Source organism: Ambystoma mexicanum, chromosome 7p (genome assembly GCF_040938575.1).
Source record: "Ambystoma mexicanum isolate Mex_15411 chromosome 7p, UKY_AmexF1_1, whole genome shotgun sequence".
Lineage (NCBI taxonomy): Eukaryota > Metazoa > Chordata > Amphibia > Caudata > Ambystomatidae > Ambystoma > Ambystoma mexicanum.
In genome coordinates this window covers 789,674,057-789,698,404 of record NC_090939.1, presented here as the reverse complement: position 1 = coordinate 789,698,404, position 24,348 = coordinate 789,674,057, and positions in this window count along the sequence as shown.

The following is a 24,348-nucleotide window of genomic DNA, read 5'->3' as shown; positions in this document are numbered from 1 at the left end:
TTTAGGGTTGTGGTTGTTGCTTCTCAAGGGTATTTTAGATTCACACTTTTGGGTTTCCAGAGTGTGCTTCATTACAGCAAGCTAATAAGATTGACATTTTTTCATACTCACCCGTCTTTGAATCTGGGAAGAAAAAGGAAAGAAAGTGACAAGAAGAGGAGGAGCTACATTTCTCCTTGCAGGGAGAGGATTCCCAATGAAAGATGAGGAGAGGGTGGACTCACTCTGGTTTTGGAACCCTTTCACAGGCGTGGGCCATGCAGCATAGCTGATCCTCTGATTTGGTAGAGGACACTGAGTAATTGGGGGAGGCTTAAGGAGAAGGAGAGGGAATGGAGACCAGTAACTGGAGCAGTGCCGGACAGGTAGCACAGAGGCATGGGAGGAAGATCCTCTTGGGCATGCCCCCACAGAGGGAGGGGAGGTAAAGCATCTTGTGGATGTCACGATTGAGGAAGGGACAGTGGATGGACAGGAGGGTATGTTCACCATGGGGGAAGAGTGGGTAGCTGCCACAAGTACCCTGGAGGAGGAGCATGGGATGGTTACCTTCTGGGCGAGGAGCATTGTAGAGGAAGTTGTCTAAAACCAACAAGTCAATGGTATTTCTGAGGGGGAGGGATGTTAGGAGGAGGTCCAAGCAAAGGATGAGCTTGTGGCGGTGTCACAGCAGTGGTGCCCCTACCTGAAGGCAGGGATGGGGAGAAAGAGGAGTTTGCTGAGGAGTTGATGGAGCAGGAGAGTCTTCCTTTACATATTATAGAGGAGGGGACAAACCAGGTACAGGGAGAGTCCCACAGAGTGGCAATGTCTAACCCCCTAGACAAAACACATTGCCCTGGGTGCAGGATTATTTTACTTTGCCTCCAGGGAAGACCAATAGGTTAGAAGTCATAGGTCTTCTTGGTGATCGAGGACTGTTGTAAGAGGGTGAACAAGGAACAAAAGAGAATGGGAAAGGACATGGGACGAACCCTAGCTATATGGCTGCCACAACCACCCCATCATCAAGTGGTGTTGAGGAAGGAGTTGATCCTAGTACTTCACAGCATGGCAGTGATATCTGGAATATCATGCACACCCCCTGCACATGTCGAACTTGCCCAGTTTGTGCCATTTTCACAGGCAACTGTAACCAGTTGCAGGACCTTGGCAGGCATGGTTGGGCATGGTGCAACACCAGCAGTGCACCTGTTTGGGCAGGACGTTCTTGAATATGTCATGAGTCATGGAGCAGCCTATTTTCTTTACAGCTGCAAGTCTATTAGTTAGGAGAAGCTGTACCACATGGGGTGACTGTCAACCTGAGGACTCTCATGGATTTCCACCGAGCTTCCCTCCTATATATTGTTATACATGGGGGAATAATGAGACTTTATTAGGGGTGGACCTTGTGATGCTGGAAATGCATCTGATGGACAGGGCCTCCGTATCCTTGTCCTTTACTGCCTTTTATCGTGTGTTCTGATGTGTTTTCCACGCAGGAGTTCATGTGGGACTCCTGGCGGTGCAGCTCTCTCTTTTGGTTTTAGTAAACAGACCCATGGGATACCCTTATGGCACCCATGGGTGGGGGTCCAACCCAGTGCCCCTAGTGTATGTTTTTGGGCACCTGTGTGTGGCCCGCAGAGCAGGGTATGGGCTGGTGGTAACTCTGTGCTGAATTGACTGGTACCCTGAGCGTTCTCCATTTTGGGATGCCCAGGCCCTGTCATTGGAATCAGAAGATTCCTGATGGAGACAATATGGCGCCAGTGGCCTCTTGCCTTCCATTGCCTGTTACCTTGATCTTCCCGAAGTCCCGGGAAGCCCTGACTCTGTCCCTTCCCCCTGACTAGCTGTGGGTGGAAGTTCCATATATGGTAGTGTGGGGAAGTGCTGACCAGACTGGCTGGAGCCTTCCCAACGACCGCATGTTGTGGATACGCCTGTGGGTGGGACCTGGGTGAATGGAGTGTGTGACGAATATGCATTCTGTGTTGTGGGTGTCTAGTATCTGGTGTTTGACACAATGACTGAGACAGCTCTGCCCGAAACCGGTATGAATGCAGTGTGGAGTGTTGAATGGTTGGGTACTTGTCCCAATACACATAACTTGTTGTGAGTGTCTGGAGAGAAATTAATGGCCTGAATGCACCATGTGCCTGATTGGCTTCCTGCCTGCATGAATGCCCTTCGCTGTGATTGGCTGCTTGAGTATGACCCAGCAGAATGAATGGGAGATCAACAGTATATCTGGGGACCTCTCACTGCTGGGAATCATGTTCAGAAACTGAAGTCAACTACAGCGAATAACTGGAGTAAACCTGAAGCTTGACCTTGAAGCTCTGCTGGAAGAGAAGAATTGCTGTTGCTCTCCTTCACAATCTGAAAGCTGTTTTATCTCCAAGGACTGACCCGGAGAGGACCTGGTAAGGCGCCCTCTTCCCGAACTACGAGGGACCATCGTGCACCAGCTGTTCTTTGCCAAAGCTACCTGGTAGACAGACCTTCGACAGGCTGACGACCGGAGACGGGGACTGCCGTGGAATCCCAAGGGGAAGCGCCCAGACTGTTGTCCGCCACCGTGCTCCTGTTTGCCTAAGAACTTAATTTGCTCCAAGGACTCTCTCGTGTGCATCGTCGCCCGTCTTATCCCGCTGGAGAAGGCCTGACCGTCAACACGCTGAGGAGCAGTCACCGGTGGGTTTCTCGCCACCCGAAGACCACTGAGACGCCGACGACCCGACGCCCTTGCTGGGCCACGGTCCTTCAAACTCTTTGCGGTCCAGACCTATCGACACCGAGGTGCCACACACGCCTCTTCCTTGCAGGACGTTTACGCTTCCCCCGTCAATGAGCACCGCTAGGAACGAAGCTGCCACTTCAACATCATAGCTCACCCTGTTCTCCGTCGGATGTTCGACGACCCGTGACTCCCGCCATAAAGGGAGGACACTCAAGAAGGGCCGTCGATTCCCTGACAAGGAACGCTACAACGCCAGGTGCTTTGGGGTTGCAGAACTATTGGGAAGTCTCTTGTCAACAATATATGGACTGGGCTTGTGATATAGCTTTATTCTAAAGGTTGCCCAGGTGGGGGATCTCCACACAGAACTGTGTTTAACTGTAGGGACCAGTATTCTGCCAATTGCTCTCACCAACTGCTTTCCTCTTATATCTATTGTTGTTTTCCGTTACAAACTGATTTGTGTGCCATTTAACCGTACCGTTGATGCACTCTAAAGAGATCTAATAGTAATTGTGGTACCACGTAGAACTGTATATTTGCCATTATAGATAACCAAGTACAAAGTGAGTTATCGTGATATTGTACATAACCTTGAATATTAATTATATAAAGACTGTGTTTTAATCAATACAGTGTGCGGACATTCCTTTGTGGGTGCTTGGGGACTACATTGTACTTAAGAACCAGCCCGCATCACCTCCTGAGAATCTAGGCCTTGATTGCTTGACCACGTACCAATAATAGAGAATCGTGGCTGGGGTCCTCTGTGCCTCTCCTCTACCATATAGAGAGCAGAAGTACAGACACCCCCCTCTGCTCTTTACAGACCTGGCCTCAAAGTCCTCACCTGCAAGAGTAACAGTAGTCAGAGTGAAAGCTTAAACACTTTAGTGGATAGTTGTGTACTGAGAGAAAACATGAGAAATTAAGTTGTTAGCCTTGTCGTGTGAACGACACCAAGAACTTTAGTGGGTGGCTGTGTTCTTTTGGTGAATTAGAAAAAATCATTGGGTGACTGTGCACTGTGAGAGAAGACTAAAACTTAAGAAGGCCAACTGTACCCTGTTATATAACCTGAAAACAGTAAGGGGTATCTGCACCGTGTACTATAACTGGATAAAGTTTGACATGTGGTATGATCATCACGAGACAGTACAAGGATTTAAAAACATCACTTGCGAAATGGGGAACATCATGCATAAGTCAGCAACTGGTCAGACCCCCCACCCCCGAACCCCGAGCCCAACCATAGGCACCACAAAATAACCTTGCCCCACCTTTTAGTGTCTGACAAGTACCGGGTAACATATCATTGTCATCATCCAGGCTGGTGTGCTGTCTTTGAGAATATGTAATTCCATAGTCTTCTGCAATGAAGTGACTGTTTAATTTTGTAAGTGTCAATTGTTCAACATGCACAACTGCAACGGTTCTCCTGTTAAGGCAATAACCCCAGACGCTTTAACATCTCTCTTGTACAAGGAACTTGCAAGGGGGCAGCTTAGCGATTCAACACCAACTTGCACGTGTCACTGAACACATGGAGTGCCTGCTTTATCAATACTGTAATGGGTGAATATCAGTTTCCAAGGGTGAAATGCCCAGTAGATAGGCATCAAGCACATGTGCAGTTTATGGCCCACAGTCAGTTCTTGATGATCACCACTCATTTGTATTAAAGATTTCCGAGTCATATCGGAGCATGTCGAATAGATTATCCTCCCTGCAAGCTGTTCCTGTACTGCTCACAAAACTTTCAACAGGTGTCAGTGAAGTACTGCTGGTTGATGGCATCAGTTTTGAACTTGATGTTGCTGGTGTAGTTTGTAATGTCTTGGATTGCTGTTATTCCTGGTTCCTGCATTCTTTCTCCAACTGCTGTTTCAAGCACTTCAAAAAAGCATCCTTGTATGCTTGCATATTTCTTTCCACTTGCAATGATTGCTGTGAGCCCTCCTATTCTGAGCTATGTGGATGAAAAGTGCCAAAGTTACTCTGAAACATTGGTCCTTCAAGGAAGCCAGCAGGTACTAAAAGTTACCTTTAAATCCACCTACCTATTGATTGCCATACAAGGTTGAAAGAAGGTCCCTCACCAGGTGTGCCACATTGGCATCGCCAGCCAGGTCACTGTCCCTTACCATGTTAGTCAGGTTACGCTCCAGCGTGTACACGAGGAGGTGAACCTCACTCAGTAATGCATTGTTGGAGCTAACACTGGAAATGTTATAGCACTGAGAAAACATTAGACAGCAGCTGCCACTGACACTATGGTAAAGTGCCACAGAGACAGCTCTGCTCTGAGTGTTTCAGTAATCTGTGGTGACATTGCACTGCTCATATCGCCTATCAAATATGTGTAAAGTAGACTTACAGCAGGTGGCCACTGACGGTTGAGCCATGGTAACTTGAGAAATCTCTGCAGTATGGCACAATTCATTTTTGGCTGGACTACAATTTGAGCGGATGTTCCTGGGTCACAGCAACTGTTTCTTTCATTGGCATACAATTGCACAAGCCGAAGGACACATGCAAAGAGGAGGATGAGCATTCTCTTGCCCATTTGTATGGCAGCAAGGACACATGATTCCTTTCTTCTGAAACAAAGACCAAAAGCACATTTCAAGGATTTGGCCATTGGGTCCTACCTCCACCATTTTCTGTATTCAGCCCTGAAACCTTTGTATGCACAACATTGCCTGGTGAAAAACTGCATATAGCATCAGTCCCCTTAAATTACCAGGAGTGACATTTTTGCTTTAAAGGAAGGAAAGACAAACCAGTGTGCTGTCATGAACAATAGTGTGATCGCTGTTACACATGCCTATGCTGAAGTGGATGTTTTCTTTTCATTTGGGCTGATATAGGCCCCACCCTTCTGCAGCAAAACCCTCATTGTCCAATTCTGGTACTGTTTTACAAGAGAAAATGCATCAGTCTAGAACTTACCAGTAGGGAATGTCTTTTGCCATAAGCCTCCGGAGTTCATGATTTTCCCACAAAATAGGATAAGAGATCTATTGCCAAAATTATAGCATGTTATCATTGTGCAGGCACTGTCTGTCATGGGACTCTTGATATTTCCGGTCATATTCACTTGGTTCCATAACACTGGCCTGATGCAAAGAGAGTTCACTGCTATGTGAGCAAGAACTCTCACGTGTGAGTGTTGTAGTCTTCAGGACTACATTACCCATAACCACCAGCTTCCAAATAGGAAGTCCACACACTTCAGTGCCAGCGCTTCTGGGACGTGCTGGTCTTCGCCAGTCACACCGCAGCTTGCCTCCTCGTGCCTCGCAGGCTGGCCTTTTTCTTGTCACACTCAGCATTCTTAAGAAGACAGAGCCCAGAGGTAGGCTCCCTCTACCAGTAAGCTCACATTTTTGATTCCATAAGCACACACCCCATGAGCTATTTGCAACCATGTGCCCAGATAAAACAATGCATGCAAACAGTGACAAAGTATCTAACATTGCCCCATTGCTAGCCTTGTCATTCTCATTGCTAAATACTTGCTCTCTTTATAAGCATGCAGTAGAAATTGCAGACCATGTGAATGAAAACAACCCTGACATTTTCGGCATAACCAAAACATGGCTTAACCCTGATCTTCCAAACAAAGCCACGCTCTCTACTCCTGAAGAGTACACCCTTTACAGGGCTGATCGTTTACAAGGCAGAGGTGGCGGAGTAGCACTTATGTGCAAGTCCAGCCTTAATTGCCACATTTCACCACATATTTCGCCTGATAGATGTGAATCTTTGTGGGTAAAAATTGAAACCTTTCTGCATACATCCCTGGACGTGCTCGCCATATATCGACCCTGTGAAGGTTTCTTCCTGAAAGAGGGCTCTAATAATAACAGGCTGCACAGCAAACTGAAAGGTTGACATTATCTGGGTGGTGCTTGGGGAAGTGATGGACAGTTTTTTCTATCAATAAAACACAGATCTGAAGAGACAGGGTTCTTTTCTTTAAAGTGTTGTTTGTGTTTTGGTTGCCAGGAGACAGAAGGGGGAGAAGATGAAAATGTCCGTTATGAATGGACATATTAGAAGAGCTTTGTCGTATTTCTAGTACTGAAGTTATTTGGATCGGGACAAAGAGGTATATGGTGGCAGAGGAGAATTTTGCTCCCAAAAGTATGTTGAGTTAAGGATAACTAATCCTTTGTTTATACGGAAAGCAGCTGAGTAACTGTCAGACTGAGCGGCTTTTCATGGGGAGCTCTAAAGAGGTGGGCCCGCCTCCCTGTGTTGACGGAAGAGAAACTCTGTCAGCTGTGAAGCTGAAACAGCTGGGAACAAGCGAGTCGAGCAGAAACCAATTGCGGCATAATCGACGACGCCCCAAGGGGGAGGAGTTTCCAGCAGAGATGCAGCGCCTTTGAAGGTACGGCGCTGAATGTCAATAAAGAGACAGTCTTGCGAACTGCTACGGCATAAATTACAAAGATATGAATGTTACCTCTACTGAACCCTCAACATACTTTCTGACAAAGTGGAGGAGGTGTAGCTGAATCCAACTATTAAAGAGGCCAATGTAACATGGTTATCATTCAAGAAATTAACATGCCGACTACAGAACACACAACATTAGTTTACAATAACAAAGAGGTGATAATACTAAAGTCTCTAACAGAACATGACATCCTGCAACAGGGAAATTATTACCTTGCATAAAAGGAAGACTGCTGCAATGTTAAGACTTAAGTAAGAAACAAACTGACATGAAACTTATTATCCACAGAGTATTAAACACTGAATAAGAGAAAGAAGAAAGAGAGAAAAAAGAACTAAGTAGACCAAGAAGAGATTCCTACTTGATCTTAAAGAGTCTTCAGTGATACGTATCCTTCATCAAACACAAAAAGAAAACATGAGTTAATAAAGTTATTGTTGTTAATATATCCTCTTGTGTCTTAGTGTTCTCTTATCCCCACAAATGAAGGTGTGACAGACCCCCTAAGGACATGCCCCTCTTCAAAGAACAATTGATCAATTTAATGGAACACATCTGCAAAAATAAAAGCCCTTTTATCATCATGGTCGACTTTAACTATTGGGCTAATGACCAACTGGATAAAGCGGGTCTCAGCCTACTAGACCCTATCAGCTCAAGAGGACTAAACCAATGGATTAAAACTCCTACACATAAAAGTGGACATACACTTGATTGGCTCTTATCACAAAATGTGGATATTTCCCAACTTACAGTAACACCATGTATCTGGTCAGATCATGCTCTTATCCAGGTGAAAATTCTGCTGCCCAGTCCTCCACCGAAACTCCACTCCTACCCATGCCTACGTAAATTAATGCGTAACCTTAAAAACATAACTGCCCTGAAGTTCTCAACTCTGCTATCATCCGAACTGTAGCCTTTGTTCAACTTTGCTGACTCTTCCATTCTAGTTGATCATTTGACTCTTGCTATCAAGCAAGTTGTGAACGAATTAGCCCCTTTGAAGATGAAAGTAATTCAATCGGAAGCCATTAAAAAACCTGGTTCTCTGAAGAAATTGTCGCCGCCAGACAATCCAAAAGGGCCCTAGAAAGAACTTGAAGGAAGAACCCCAATGCTAATACTTTATCCGCCTACAAAAAATCCATATAAGAATTTTTAAAAATCATCACCATCGCTAAAGAGACACATTATAACAAAAGAATCATTAGCGCCCAATCTAATGTTGGAGAGCTGATTAAGATTCTGGCAGAATTTCAAGACCAGCCTCCACCATCTAACAACAAAACAAAGGATTCAGAATGGTGCCAAGACATCCATGATGGCTTTCTGTCTAAAATCAATTCCCATAAGGAAAAAATTAAGAAATCTCTTAACAACGTGGACACGTCACTTACCACCAAAACTATAACACATCCCACCAAAGCTCAGAGCAATATATCACAATTCTCCTTCTCTCATTACTCGGAAAAGGATGTTCTCAAAGTGATACAGGATTTAAAAGCCACCTCTTGCCCCGGATATGACTGCCCCACCAATATGTTCAAGGAATCAACTGGTCCCTTGTATTACTAAATTAATAAACTTATATTTTGATGAAGGCACAGTACCGGTTGAACTTAAATCCGCCTTGATGACCAACTTGTGGAAAAAAAGAGAACTTAGATTCCACCAATAAAGACAATTACAGACCAATAACTAATGTACCCTTCATAGTGATAATTCTGGACAAACTTCAGGCCCATGTCGAAGAGCACAACATCTTAGGCACTCGACAGTCAGGCTACAGGGCTCGTCAGGGAACAGAGACCGCCATTATCGACTTAAAGTCTACTCTAGCTGGCATAGCGGATACAAATCAAACTGCATTGTTGATGCTGCTTGGCCTCTCCACAGCCTTCGATCTTGTTGATCATAGCTTGCTAGTGACAAGCCTCAGAGAGGTCGCAAATTGCTCCAGATTGGCATCCAAATGGATAGCGTCCTTCTTGGGCCCTCGCATGGTAAGGGTCTGTGTGGGTAATAATCACTCCATCCCCATCTCTCAAACCTGCGGTGTTCCACAGGGCTCATGCCTGTTGCCTCTGCTTTTCAATTTGTACATGCAACCACTACTGAATCTCCTAAATGAATTAGGTGTTCAATATACAAACTATGTGGACGACACTCAGATTGTCATCCAGCTGAGCGGTCACTTTAAAAATGATGCTGACACTATCAATACCATCTATAAAGCCATCCAGGACTGGATGGCCCACAACTCTTTGTCTCTGAATAAAAATAATGCACTAGAGGGTATGTCCCTACTCTGTCAAGGACTGGGACCGCTAAACTGCAAAACAGAAAAGTGTCCTGACAGGTTCACTGAACATATATATAAATTAAATTTATAATAAACTTCTCAATATCATAAGTAGGGCACAAGTTATCTAAAGTGCTTCCTAGGTATGTGTTTTACATTTTTCTGTGTCCACCTCAGTTTTCATTGGGATACATTTTACAAAAATCACCATTTCGTACTTCTGTTTAAACATTATACAGAAGCAACTCTTTATTATTTCAATTGTTGCTCATAAGCAAGGTCTGTCAATTACCAAGCACTATTAGCTCAATCATAAATTCCACATCAAGCCCAATATGTACAAAAAAGGACCAATAAATATCCATGTCCATATACACAGTATTTCATACAATGCAAAAAACAGTTATATACACACATTAGAAAAGAACATTTGAAAAAGACTTTTTCTCAAAATAGTCAACACTATATAAATTTTGAAGGTGATAGGCCCCCACTCAGAGGTTGAAACCATATGTCTCTGAATTATAAATTTTTCAATTCCATTGGGGGCATTTTCAATTGGATAGCTGAACTCAAAGTCTACTAGCTGAACTCGGGGTCTACGTGTGACATCAGGATGAATCTAGAAGGTGTCATACTCGCACACGTATAGCACAGAAAGTGCGAGTAAACTACATTTCGGCAGAGTGGGCTGTTCCGCCTTCCTCAGGACCAGTAGAAGTCATGACCCGTGTCTGGAGTTCAAAATCAGATACGTTCCTTCACGTTTATAAATAAACGTTACTTTAAGTTGGAGAAGCTGTGCAGTAGTTGCTTGGCGTCTCTCTATAGGTGCCGGGCACTAGGGTGTTGTAAAGGAGGCCATGCACAATTCGAAAATGTGCCCTGCATGGACTGGTGCCCCTCGCTCCATTATATTTGAAATCTTTGTGCTGAAGCCGTAATGTGCAGGTTATGTCTATCTCTCTCAGCACCAGAAACAAGTGTGTCAGAGAGTCTTGCAGGCACGACCATAGTGTACCTCTCGGACACACTCGTTTCTGGCGCTGAGAGAGATAGACATAACCTGCACATTACGGCTTCAGCACAAAGATTTCAAATATAATGGAGCGAGGGGCACCAGTCCATGCAGGGCACATTTTCGAATTGTGCATGGCCTCCTTTACAACACCCTAGTGCCCGGCACCTATAGAGAGACGCCAAGCAACTACTGCACAGTTTCTCCAACTTAAAGTAACGTTTATTTATAAACGTGAAGGAACGTATCTGATTTTGAACCACAGACACAGGTCATGACTTCTACTGGTCCTGAGGAAGGCGGAACGGCCCACTCTGCCGAAACGTAGTTTACTCGCACTTTCTGTGCTATACGTGTGCGAGTATGACACCTTCTAGATTCATCCTGATGTCACACGTAGACCCCGAGTTCAGCTAGTAGACTTTGAGTTCAGCTATCCAATTGAAAATGCCCCCAATGGAATTGAAAAATGTATAATTCAGAGACATATGGTTTCAACCTCTGAGTGGGGGCCTATCAACTTCAAAATTTATATAGTGTTGACTATTTTGAGAAAAAGTATTTTTCAAATGTTCTTTTCTAATGTGTGTATATAACTGTTTTTTGCATTGTATGAAATACTGTGTATATGGACATGGATATTTATTGGTCCTTTTTTGTACATATTGTGCTTGATGTGGAATTTATGATTGAGCTAATAGTGCTTGGTAATTGACAGACCTTGCTTATGAGCAACAATTGAAATAATAAAGAGTTGCTTCTGTGTAATGTTTAAACAGAAGTACGAAATGGTGATTTATGTAAAATGTATCCCAATGAAAACTGAGGTGGACACAGAAAAATGTAAAACACATACCTAGGAAGCACTTTAGATAACTTGTGCCCTACTTATGATATTGAGAAGTTTATTATAAATTTAATTTATATATATGTTCAGTGAACCTGTCAGGACACTTTTCTGTTCTGAAAAAAAATAAAACAGAGTTCATGATAGTATCCTCTAAGAACACCCGAAACAAGCTACGCACAGACTATGCCAGCTTCACTATCGCAGACAATATCATCATGATCCAAAGGAAAGTAAAAACATTAGGCGTCATTCTAGATGACGAACTATCCATGAAGCCCCACGTCTCCAGCATTCGATCTAGCTGTGGACTGATTAATAAGCGAATACACTATATTCGCCCATTCATAACAACTGAAAACTGTGCACTTCTCTCCACCGCGTTTATACATTCTAGATTAGATTATTGTAACAGCCTACTGTCCAGCACCACTGCTGCCAACACACAATCTTTGCAGGTGGCTCAGAATAATGTTGTGCGCACCATCTTTAACCAATAGCGCCACACTCACATTTCCACCTACAGAAAGAAGCTACATTGGCTTCCGGTAAAACACAGAATAAAGTGTTAACAATGACACACAAGTGTGTGTCCTTAAGCAGTTCCTTATATTTGTCAGAACACATCAAAGTCAAGACAACCGGCAGGAACCTTCGTTCCTCTATTGCTACAGTACTTGCTTCCCCCAGATTCAAAATCGCTAAATTTGGAGGTACCACTCACGATTTCCATGGTCCGCTCCTATGGAATGTACTTCCACCTGCAATACGCCAGGTTCAAAACTACCCTCTTTTTAAACGAGCTATAAAGACTTCCTCTGCTTCAGTCTTTTAATGTTGGTTTTTCTTGTTTTTGTTTTCTGTGCGCTCTGAGGCCCATGGGCATGTGGCGCTCAACTAGAATTAAAATAAATAAGCAAATGTGTTGTTGGAGCAAATTAGGAAGACTTTGGTGTCTCAAACCAAACCACTAACACAGATACAGTATTTTCATGGGTAATTATGTGGACTAATGGAGATATGCTTCTTGTCTGATGGTACAGGATGCATATCAGATGTTGTGATTTCATCCCATGTCTGTGCATGGTGCAACAGAATATTGGCCATATATTTGTGGAACCCAAGTTGGTTCCTGACCTTCCTCAACATAGCTTTTTCAGGCAGAGTGTGCAAATTGCCTGATCTGCTTGCTTTTTATCCTGTGTGAAGTATTGCCATACTTTTAACTTTCCTTGTGGGCTAGTAACACAGATGCTGGGCTCATTGGAGTACAATAGTGGTGGAGGTGCTGGTTATGGTAGTGTTCTGGATGCCACGTAATGATATGCTATGATATGGTATTTATAACGCGCCTATACACAAATGTTTCTAGGTGCCATAAGACAAGGGAAGGAAACATAGGGAGGACAAGAGAAACAATCCTAATAGGCCTTGTGTTATTGGGATCATGCAAATGCGACAATATAAGTGCAGGGGGAAGAAGAGGAGGAGTGCAAGAGATAGGAAAGAGGGAAGTGCGATCAGGGCAGCATAGCTCTGAGAAAGTGTAGCCAGGGCAGCGCAGCTCTAGGTAATTGCAAGAAGGCAGGGGGGATGTAGGGGCTACAGTTACAGCCCCTAAGTGCACGGTAGGTCATGGGGCAGTGCAATGGAAGACTGGTCATGGAAGGAGCTTGATACTCAGTAAGATTCTGAGGGAACCAAGCAACCAGTCGGTGCAGCAGACAGGTAAATTAGCAAGGGAGAAAAGAAGGCAGAGGAAAAAAGTAAGTCTTGAGCTGCTTCCTGAGCCTCAGGTGGTTCGGCTCAAGTCGGAGAGGTACAGGGAGGCCGTTCCAGAGGGAGGCACCTGCAGAGGACAGGGATCCAACCTCCACTCTCTGCCTGGAGAAGCGTCTGACCCTCAGATAGTTGGAGGATGCAGAGCGAATGCCGCTAGAAGGAAGATATTTCGGAAGAGAGAGTTGGATGTAGTGCAGGCCTTAGCCCCAGAAAACATTGTGGATGATGCAGAGGGTCTTGAACTTGATCCTTGCAGTCACTGGGAGCCAGTGGAGATATTTCAGTGCTGGAGAGATATGGCCCTGGGCTTGAGGCCAAGGATAAGTCTTGCAGTCCTGTTCTGGATTAGTTGCAGAGGGCAAAGAATAGAGGTAGGCAGATTGGGAAAGAGGCTGTTGCAGTAGTCCAGCCTGGAGAGAACTAGGGCTCTGGAGACAGTGAGCTTCTGGGGGAAAGTGAGAAAAGGTAGAGTAGCTCTGAGGAGGTGCAGCTGGAAGTGGGCATTTTTGGCAAGGTCTTTGATGTGAGGAGAGAAAGACAGAGTGGAGTCAAAGATGACGCCAAGATTTTTTGCCTCACAGGAAGGCGAGGGCAGAGGCAGCTTGAGTGAGAGAGGGAAAGCGGGAGGGGAAGTGGGAGCAGGGGTCCCAATGAGAAGGATCTCTGTCTTACTGGCATTAAGGCAAGGATCGCTGGAGACATGTCAATACTGAATCATGGATAGACCGTCAGGAATGAGCGAGGGAGGAGAGTCGGCTGAGTGCAGCCTGAAAGACAGCTGAGTCTCATCTGCATAACACTGAAAGTTAGAAGAGAAGGTGGAGATCAAGTGGGCCAAAGGGGCAAGATAGACATTGAAGAGCCAGGGAGGGAGGGTAGGGCTGTGGGGGACACCAAATGCAGAGAGAGATGTGGTTGAGAAAAAGGACCCAAGTTGGACCTTGGAGGGACGGCCATAGGGGAATGAGATCTGCCACATCAGGGCCTGATCCGTGATGCCCAGGTTCACACAGAGTCTGTCGACCAGGGTGGAGTGATTGACCGTGTCGAAAGCAGAGGAAAGGTCAAGAAGGATGAGGATAGAGGGAGAGTTAGAGTTGAGTTTAGAGAGCAGATCATCATGGGTGATCAGCAGAGCAGTGTCTGTGCTTCTGGCTGCTCTGAAGGTGGACGGCTCATCATGAAGGCAGCCAACAGATTCAGTGTGGTGGGAAAGCTGGGAGATGACCATTTTTTCCAGGAGTTTGCCCAGGGAAGAAGTCATAGAAATCGGGTGTAAGTTTCCCCGACATGTAGGATCGGCAGAAGGGTATTTTAGGAGGGGGTGCACAAGGGATGCTTGAGGAGAGAGGGGAAAGACCCAGTGGCAAAAGAGTGATTGCTGAAATCGGCCATGGCTGGATTGAGGATGGCAATGTGCTCCTAGATGGTTCTGGAGGAGCAGGGGAGCACCTGTTTGGATGACACATTTTAATAGATCTGACTTGCCTAGAGACATTGTGAGGTGTTGTCAGATCGAAGGAGGAAAAATGACGAGGAACAGTAGAGGCGGTCGAAGGGAGCCTGATGGAGGGAGAGGAAGAGGAAAGCAAGGACAGGATGGCCTGAGTTTTAGTGGTGAAATGGGAGGCCAGAGCTGTACAGAGGCCCTGGGAGGGACCAAGAGAGGTGGAGACTGCAGTAGGATTGGCCAGGATTGGCCAGATCCTTGCAGATTTTCAAGAGTTTGGCTGTGATGTTAAAGGCCAAAGAGACAAAGGCTTGGATATGGACCCTCTTCTTGGAGATGACCGGAGAGTCTGTATTAACTTTGGAGCAGGCGGCAGCCAGTTTGTCAGAGGATGCAACCAATGTCCTCCACTTCCTCTCAGCCACCTTGCACTTGCGGTTCAAGGCGGCAAGGTCAGAGTCTTTCCAAGAGTTGCACTTGGAGGTAGGCTTCAGATGGAATCTCATGACAGGGGCAAGGATATCCAGAGTGTTGGAGATAGAAAGATGCAGGTTAGAGAGGGCTGTGTCAGAGTATGAGTCAGCCACATGAGTGGAAGGAGCAGAGAAGGCAGAGGAAAAGGGCTCCACTGACACTTGCTTCATGGGCTGAATGATTGAGAAGGAGGGAGGCAGTGTTGGGGTAGGCTTTGCTTGAGGGACGAGATGTTTTAGATGTGAGGAGAGCAGAAAGTGTTCAGTTCAAGAGAGAGAAGTGGTAAGAGCCTTAGAGAGGGGGATGTCTGAAGAGATAAGCACATCCAAGGTGTGTACAGCAAAGTGTGTCGTACCAGAAGGTAGATTGGAAAGGGATAGAGAGTCACATATGTTGCGGAAGAGGCCATAAGGGGGATTGGAAGCTTCAAGGTGGATGTTGAGATATCTGAGGAGGAGAAGTTGAGAGGTTGAGGCATGGAGGGAAGAAGAGAGGTCAGCGCATTCTGAGAGGGAGAGGGTGACCTGGCCAGGTGGCCTGTAGAGGGTGGCCACAGTCAGAGAGAGGCCAGGATAGATAGAGAACCTGCAAACGAGGCATTCAAAGGAGGAGTAGGCCTGTGTAGGAATGACAGAATCAGTGACCCATTCCAGAAAGATCAGGGCCACTCCACCTATGGGTGGCAACAAGCTGGCAGGCACACAGGAGGCAACAAGCAGGCAGCACACCACAGGGGAATGCAGAAGCAGTGTGGAAGGAATACAGGGTGGGGCAGCGCATTGCAAAACACCTAAATTCGACTTTCTAAAAAGAGGGAAAAGACCTAATTTTAACATAACAGCAATGCAAAACACCTAAATTCGAACTTCCTAAAAAGAGGGGAAAAAAGGCCTAGTTTTAACACAACACCAATGCAAAACACCTGCATTCGACTTTCCTAAAAAAGAGGTAACAATTGCCGAGTTTTAATACAACAGCAATGTAAAAAGGAAAAACAACTTTCCTACAGAGATGTGAGAGATGGACAAGCAATACAATGCCCTGGGATGCTTATGCGTGGTGTGATAAGAAAAGTATAGGATATTTAGAGGGATGGGTGAGTTTGATGAGTTGCAGTGATTGCATTCAGGGGGTTGGGTGGGCTGGGAGGTGGGCACGGGGAGGGGGGAAACAAGGAAGTGGTCTCGGGAGGAGGGCGGGATAATGAACGGGTGATGCGGCACCAAGGTCTAATTTGGCTGAAAACTGACGAAACAAAGTTACATGAGCACGGAGCTCAGCAAAGTAAAACACCTTACCGTAATGATACAATGTGTCTTCTGATCTGCGATAGTAAATGTGTTTCTCGAAAAGACTGTACACAGCTGGGGGGAGGTGAAAGTCTAGTAATACTACTGCCGTATTCTTCTCAGGATCCCTGCTTTCTTACAGCAACACATGTTCCTGTCTTGGCTCTACTGGATCATAACCTTTGTGCTGATCATCATCCTACCCCTCATTATCATTGTTGTTTTACATATCAGTGGCTGGCTGTTGTAGAGCTAGAGACCTAGGATTTTCAATCTCCTTCTGTTGTTGAACTACTCTTGTTATGTTTCCTCTTCCTTGTTTTTCAGTAGATAAAATCTGAACATCTCAGCCCTATGTAACCTAAACAGTACACAGAACTAAAGGTTAAACCTCATCTGTCAATCTATATGGATGCTCATTGTCATGTGCAATACATGTGCATTTACTTGCACTGGTGCATGTCCCATGGAATGACTTATGATCGGGGTGTGGACGTGGAGTTGGATGATATCTTCAATTGACCATGCGCAGTTATGGCATCCCAGTTCTTCAACAGCATGATGGTTGCTGACATGTTGTTCTAAATTAATTGTTCACTCATTGACTGGTGTGCTACGCATAGCCCTGTATTTCTGCTGCTTCATACCACCAAAGTCATGTACTATTGACTCTCCCACTAGCTACACAAGGGATTACCAGCTCCTCCCACACTTCCTTCCAGGCGCCACCTGATGCCATGTACCTTACCAAGTCACTTCATGACATGGACACTGACTGCTGTATCACCCGTTTCCCCAAATCTCTACTGCACCCTCCCAGAAAAATCAGGTTAGAGTAACTCTCTCATAAGTAGCCCAGATGGATTTCTGGCTCTGCACACTCCTCCTTCTAGATGTCACCTGATTGCATGTGTCTCATTTACTCACTTTACTCACTTCAAGAGACCGACACTGACTGCTTTGTCATCCGCCTCTGAGACTCTGCTGCTCCTTCCCAGAAAAATCAGCCAAGTCTGGCTTTCCCAGAAGCTGCCCAGGGGAATTCCCTGCTCCTTCTCTCAGTTGTCACTCAATGGTCTGTGCCTGATCCCTTTACTTCAAGAGATGGATAATGATGAAAATGAACATGTCATCCATCGCCCTGAATCTTTGCTGATCCCTCCCAGCAAAATGGGGCATGCTTGTCCCTCCAAAAAACAGCCCACTGGGATTCTCAGATCCTCCCGCTCCTCAGCTGAGGACCACCCTATGGAACCTGCCTTGTCCAATCATTTCAAGAGACTGACATTTACTGCTTTGTTACCTGCATCCCTGAATGCCTACCGCTCCTTCCAACCAATTGTGACATCCATGACTGTCCCACAAGTCGCTCTTACAGACTCCTGTCTCCTCTTGCTCCTCCTCCTAAGTGTCACCCAATGGTTAATGTCTTGCCAGCTCACTTCATGTAATGGATGTTAACTGCTGTGTCGACTGCATCCCCAAATCTCTTCTGCACCCACCTAGCAAAATCATTTGAGTGTGCTTCTACCACAAACTACCCTTAGGCAGTCGGGTCGTCTCCTGTGTCTCCTCCCTTATGTCGCCTAATGGCATGTGCTTCATCCAATAACTGCTCAAGACAGACACTGATCTCTGTGTCAACTACTTTCCTGAAATTCTGATGCTCCCTCCCAGCAAAATCAGATGAGCATGAATTTCTCACAAGCTGCCCTTAGTGATTCCCGGCACCTCCTCCTCCAGCTCCCAGCCACCCAATAGCATGTTTCTTATCCACTCAATTCTAGAGAGGGACACTGACTGCCGTGCCACCTCCCTCACCAAATCTATGCTACTCTCTCACAGAAAAATCAGTCAAGCATGATTCTCCCACAAACTACCCTCAGGAAATATGTGACCCACATGCATCTCACAGTCACCCAAGCGGACTGTTTTCCTTCTCAGGGATTCATTTTCAGGCAAGATAGTGAAGCACATGCTTTTGGGATCTGCATTTGCTGCCAGTTAAATTATGATGAAATGACTATTGCTCAGTAATTGCACATGGGCGAATGGTGGTTTCTAAACCTTATGCTCCACACAGCACTATTACTAGAGCAAAAGTGATCATGAAGTCATGAAGATGAGACCGGCACCAACATTTATGCTGAACCTCTTAAGGTAGCATGGACCGAGTGCAGACTATAATGTCTTGGGATGTGTAAACAAGTGTGGAAGCAGCCACACATTAGCATTATGGTACCAAAATAAAATGTGTCCAAAAGGGGTCTTCAAAAATATTGGTAATCCACTTAAAAACAGATTATTAGTCAACAACACTAAACAATCAGAACCATCTAAAGCATATACACAGATCAATGCAGACTTAGATATACCTGCTGGGTATTTTTAAACGGTCTGAAGGAAGAAAACAGGACGAAAATCAAGCAGAAATGACAAAATGATTCCTTTAAAAATGTCCTTTACAGTATCATATAATTTCCTAACTGTTGCTATGTCCACTGGTGTCAATATGATTTGATGATGCTCAAGCAGGTGGTTTGATGCAACGAGTCAGTCTTGAATGTGGCTCCCACTTCAAGGCTCGACTGGATTCTCGACGTGGCTCGATGCAGTGAAGCACAGGTGATGGGTAGGAATGTTTGCATCAGCAGCTCAACGGTAGGTCAATGTTCGCACATTAGGCTTGATGTGACCCACACCAGGAAATGCTATGTACTGCAACTAGCGTTGCCCAAGGCAGCACCTTTGGGAATGTAGCACTGTGGGTCCTTCAACCAAGCAGTGTGAAGGATAATGCTGCTTGCCCTGCTTTCCCCTGTCCAGGCAAATACGTCATAGCTGCTTGCAGGGCCAGCCATCATTGAAGGCAGACTACATGTGCACCAGTAGTCTACATTGGCAGGCCAACCTATCCCCAGCAATCACTTCTCTTGCCCCACTGAAGTGGTTAGAGAGGTAGCTGCCAGCTACCCTGGAAATCTTGTCTTCACCCTATGGAAGGGACCAGGGGTGTAGGAGCCACATACAATCTAGTGGGTACAGGGGACACATTGGGGACTTTGCTTTGTTTTACTTATTGTGTTTTTATCAAAGAACTCGACTTTTCACAAAATTACAAAATTAAAATTAAAATAGTAGTATGTATTAAATTAAACATCATCACGAACAGAAAAAAAAACAAAACAGAACAAAATTAAGAAAAAGAAAAGCAGTTCAGAGTATACAATCCTTCAATTTGCCATCCGACTTCAGAAGGCTCAGTTCGCGTAAACATATTACCACTTGACTATGAACAGCTGCACCTCCAACGAGAGTTCCAACTGTATTCCTTTTCTTTTCCATAGTGAGTACAAAAGATGATTCACCAAATGGTTGGTTTCACCCTCATGTACAGTCAATTCCTGATATGGGGTTGATCCCATTTCAAGGCTCCTGTTAAAGGCCAATCTGTCTCTGCTACAGATTTTCCCTCCTCTGCTGTGTCATACTGAGAGACCTTGATTTGCATCAAATCCATGGGGGAGAGGTTAAGAAGCAAATAGTGTACAGTAAAATCCGAGATGACCACAGTTTTCTTCCACTAAATTGCAGGCCTCTTGGATTCCCTGGGCCTTCTCTCACCACTAAGTGCTCTGCATCAAAGGGCATCAATGCTAGTTTTCCAATTTCAAGTATTCTCCATTTTCCCGTAGCTTCCCCCGAATTGCCTGTTCCCAGTTATTCCTCCTGGGGAACCCAGTCTCTCCAACGGGGAGAGGTGACAGTGTACTTACCAAGAGAAAAATACCTTTCTGGGTGTAACTGGGCCTTTGTGTTATGGAAGCATCTTCAAAGGCAGAAGGCTGCAGAAGATGTCTCTTTCACCTGCCAGCCAAGTCGAAAGCCAAACTAGGGGAAAGGAGCATTGTCAGCAAATTCGGTGTTGGCCACAATTAAATCTTGTTTTTTGCCCCTCAAATTAATTCCCATGTTTGTTTAAAAAAAAGTCCAATGAAAAATTAAGAACAACTTTATTTCTAGACATGCTAGGAATTAATCAATTGGAAGGCAACTTCTTGATGTATTCAGGAATGGATTTACGTTAAAAGCTGAATACAAAAAGCTTGAAATACAAAATTGCAAAGCCCACTTGTTCGTATTTTTTAATTCAAGCTTTTTCGGATTTCGGTTTTGTTCCCTGCTGTCCATCAAATGCATGAGGGGGGACACCCCAGCAGCCCACAATACTGAAGTAAGGGAGCAGGGGACATCCCCCCACACCCTCTCACCTGTTGCACCCCCTGCAGGCACCCTCCTCCAGATGGGAAACCCCACCCAAGCCCCCATCACCCATGGCACCCCCCTGCAGGCAGCCCCCTCCAGACAGGACATTCCCACCCCAGCCCCCATCACATGTGGCACCCTCCTGCAGGCAGCCCCCTCCAGATGGGACACCAACCCCCCAGGTCCCATCACCTGTGGCAACCCCCTTCAGGCATCCCCCAGATGGGACACGTCCACCTCAGCCCCATCACCCGTGACACCCCCTTGCAGGCTGTACCCTGACATAGTGACACATCATCACTGCAACAATTGTGTTTTGTACATCTGGGCCGCTGTGTTGTGACATCTGGAATGATATGATATGACATGATATTTTATTTGTATTGCACTCGTACACGAGTGTTTCAGAGCTCGACAAGTCAAGGGAGGGGAAACAGGGGAGAAACAAAACAACAATCTTTCTAGGCCCAGTGACATTGAGAATGTGCAAGTGCATGGGAAAAGGAAAGGGGAAAAGTGCATGGAAGGGGGAGAGTGGAAAGTGAGGAGCAGAGGAGAGACAGATAAATAATAAAAACAAATAAAATAGATAATGGAGCAATAAACAGGGGTAGTGCAGCTAACACGTGGCAAGTGCTGTGCATACGACAGCAGAACTGGGTAAGTCTGATAAGTGCATGAAAGAAGAAAAAGGGTGAGTCACCAGTGCTAGGAGCGGCCGGGAGGCATTGCAGAAAGGGTAGCAAGGTGAGCATGTACCTGTGCCCAGGGGACAGAGGATGGCCAGGTGCACAGTGCCAAGATAGAGCAGATCAGCAAGGGAGAGGGGGAGCAAAGGCAGATGCAAAGAGGAAGGTCTTGAGGTGCTTCTGGAACCAGAGATGGTTCTCCTCAAGTTTGAGAGTGGCAGGTAGGCCGTTCCAGCGGGAGGTCCCCGCCAAAGACAGAGATCTACCCCTAGCCAGTTTCTTTGAAAAACAACTGACCCTGAGGGCGTTAGAGGTAGGGGAGCGAAGAGATCGAGAGGGGAGTGTAAAACTGGAGGGGGGTCTGTACTTCTGCTCTCTATATGGTAGAGGAGAGGCACGGAGGACCCCAGCCAAGATTCTCTATTACGGTAACAATGGATGCGCAATCAGGGCCTAGCTTCTCAGGAGGTGATGCAGGCTGGTTCTTAAGTACAGTGTAGTCCCCAAGCCTCCACAAAGGAATGTCCACACACTGTATTAGTTAAAACACAGTCTTTATATAATTAAGTTCAAGGTTCGTACACTATCACAATAACTCACTTTGTGCTCAGAAAATCTACAATGGCAAATATATACAGTTCTAAAGTGGTACAACAATTATTATCAGATCTCATTAAAGTGCATCAACTATACTCTCGTGAAATGTCAAACAGATCACTTAATAAAGGCAACCAACAATAGACATAGGAGGAAAGCAGTTGGTTAGAACAATTGGCAGAATACTGGCCCCGTTACCTAGACACAGTTCTGTGTAGAGATCCCCCCCACCTGGGCCACCTGTAAGGTAAAGATATATCACAAGCCCAGTCCATATATAGTTTTAGAAGTCTTATTTCCTTCTAAGATAGTTCTACAACCCCAATGTACCTGGAATAGCAGAGTTCATCGTCATGTCGCTGACAGATCCTTCTTGAGTGGCGGAGCCTGTAAGGCAGAGCCACGGATCGTCGAGATTCCATGAGGAAAATGGGTTGAATGACGACGGTGAGGTGGCAGCTTCATTCCTTGTGGTGCTCGTGGATTACGGAGAGTTGGTGTCCTGCAAGGAAGAGGCGTGCGGAGCACCTCAGTGATGATAGTTTACAACCGCAAAGAGATTGTGAAGAACTGTGGCCCGGCAAGGGCATCGAGTTGCCCTGCATCTCTACAGTCGTCAGGTGGCGGGAAACCCACCGGCGGATGCTCCTCAGTACTGATTGATGGAAGGGAGGCAGGGTGAATCTTGGGCCATGCCGCATCTGGGTAACCATTCTGCAAGCTGCTAATTAAAGTGGAGATTTATGCCTAGGGGTGTAACCGACTCAATCACAATGGACAAAATAATCTAGGGTCCTATAGCTAGTAGAACCAATGAGACGTTGTACTTGTAGTGACGTCTAGCACGAGTGATGTAGAGGGATGGGTATAGATGCCCACCCGATAAGAGTTATCCAATCCTCACACTCCGTTACCATATACAGTTATAGTACCTCTACTTAAGTTACCTTTTCCAATCAATAGACTTGCATGACAAACTTTCGAGTGTTATACGTCAATGATGATGAATATTGCCTATAAAAATTGCTGTTTGAATGAAGATTGTGGAAGTTGAAGCGAGATGGGCGATCGCATCACTGATGATTTCCTAATGTTTCCCCGTTTTTTGTACTTGGCATTCAACAGACTTCCCTTTGGCAAACCATTTGAGTTGTCCTTATTGATTGGTGTTGGAGTAAGAGAATCCTGGACCCCATCCTCCTTTAGGTCCAGCTATCTCGTATTAAAGTACTCGAGGGTGAGCTCTGATCCCATGGGTCCATCAGAGGTCGCTCCGCCCTCCTGTAAAAGGCATACAGTGCATTCAGGCCATATTACTCCCTCTCAGCCGCTCAGAACAAGGAATGTGTATTGGGACAAGTACCCAGATATTCAACACTACAAACTGCATTCATACCAGTTTCAGACAGGGCTGTCTCAGTCATTGTGTCAAACACCAGAAACCAGACATCCACAACAAGAAATGCATATTGGTCACACGTATGGACTCCTGGGCAGAAAACAATACAGAACACAAGTGAAAAAGGACTACAAGACAAGGACAGGGAGGCCCTGTCCCTCCAAATCATTTTCAGCATCACTGGGAGGTATTTGCGGAGGGATAGCTGAAGGTATTTTGGATCCAGGCCCCAGAAATCATTGTGGACAATGCAGAGGGTTTTAAATTTAACTTGCTTACACTGGGAGCCAATGGAGAGATTTTAGAGCTGGAGAGATACGATCCCAGGGCTTGAGGCCAAGGACAAGTCTTGCAGTTCTGTTCTGGATTAGTTACAGAGAGCGGAGAGTAAAGGCAGGTAGATTTAGAAAGAGGCTGTTAGAATAGTCCAGCCTAGAGATAACCAGAGCTTCAGAGACAGTGAGCTTCTGTGGGAAGGAGAGGAAAGGAAGAGTACCTCTGAGGAGGCGCAGAAGGAAGTTTGACTTTTTAGAGACCTCAGAGATGTGGGCGGAGAAGGAAAGTGTGGAGTCAAAGATGACCCAGAGGTTCTTAGCCTCACAAGTGGGGATAGGAGGAAGGCCAAGCGAGGCCGGCCAGAGAGAGAGGGGAAAGGATGGAGAAGGTGTGCCGATGAGGAGGATGTCTGTCTTACTGGCATTCAGACAAAGGTCATTGGAGGCACATCAATCTTGAATGTCAGAGATGAGATAGGGAGAGGAGGTGGCTGAGGGCAGCCTGCAAATGAGTTGAGTGTCGTCAGCGTAGCACTGGAAATGTGAGCATAGAGTGGCAATGCAGTGGGCGAGAGTTGCCAGGTATTGGTTGAAAAGCCAAGGTGAGAGGTTAGACCCCTGGGGAACACCACAGGTAGAGAGGAAGATAGAGGATAGGAAGGACCCCAGTTGGACCTGGGAGAGTCGATCAGAGAGAAAAGAGGTCAGGCAGGCCAGAGCCTGATCTGTGATACCCAGGTTATCACGGAGACGGTTGAGAA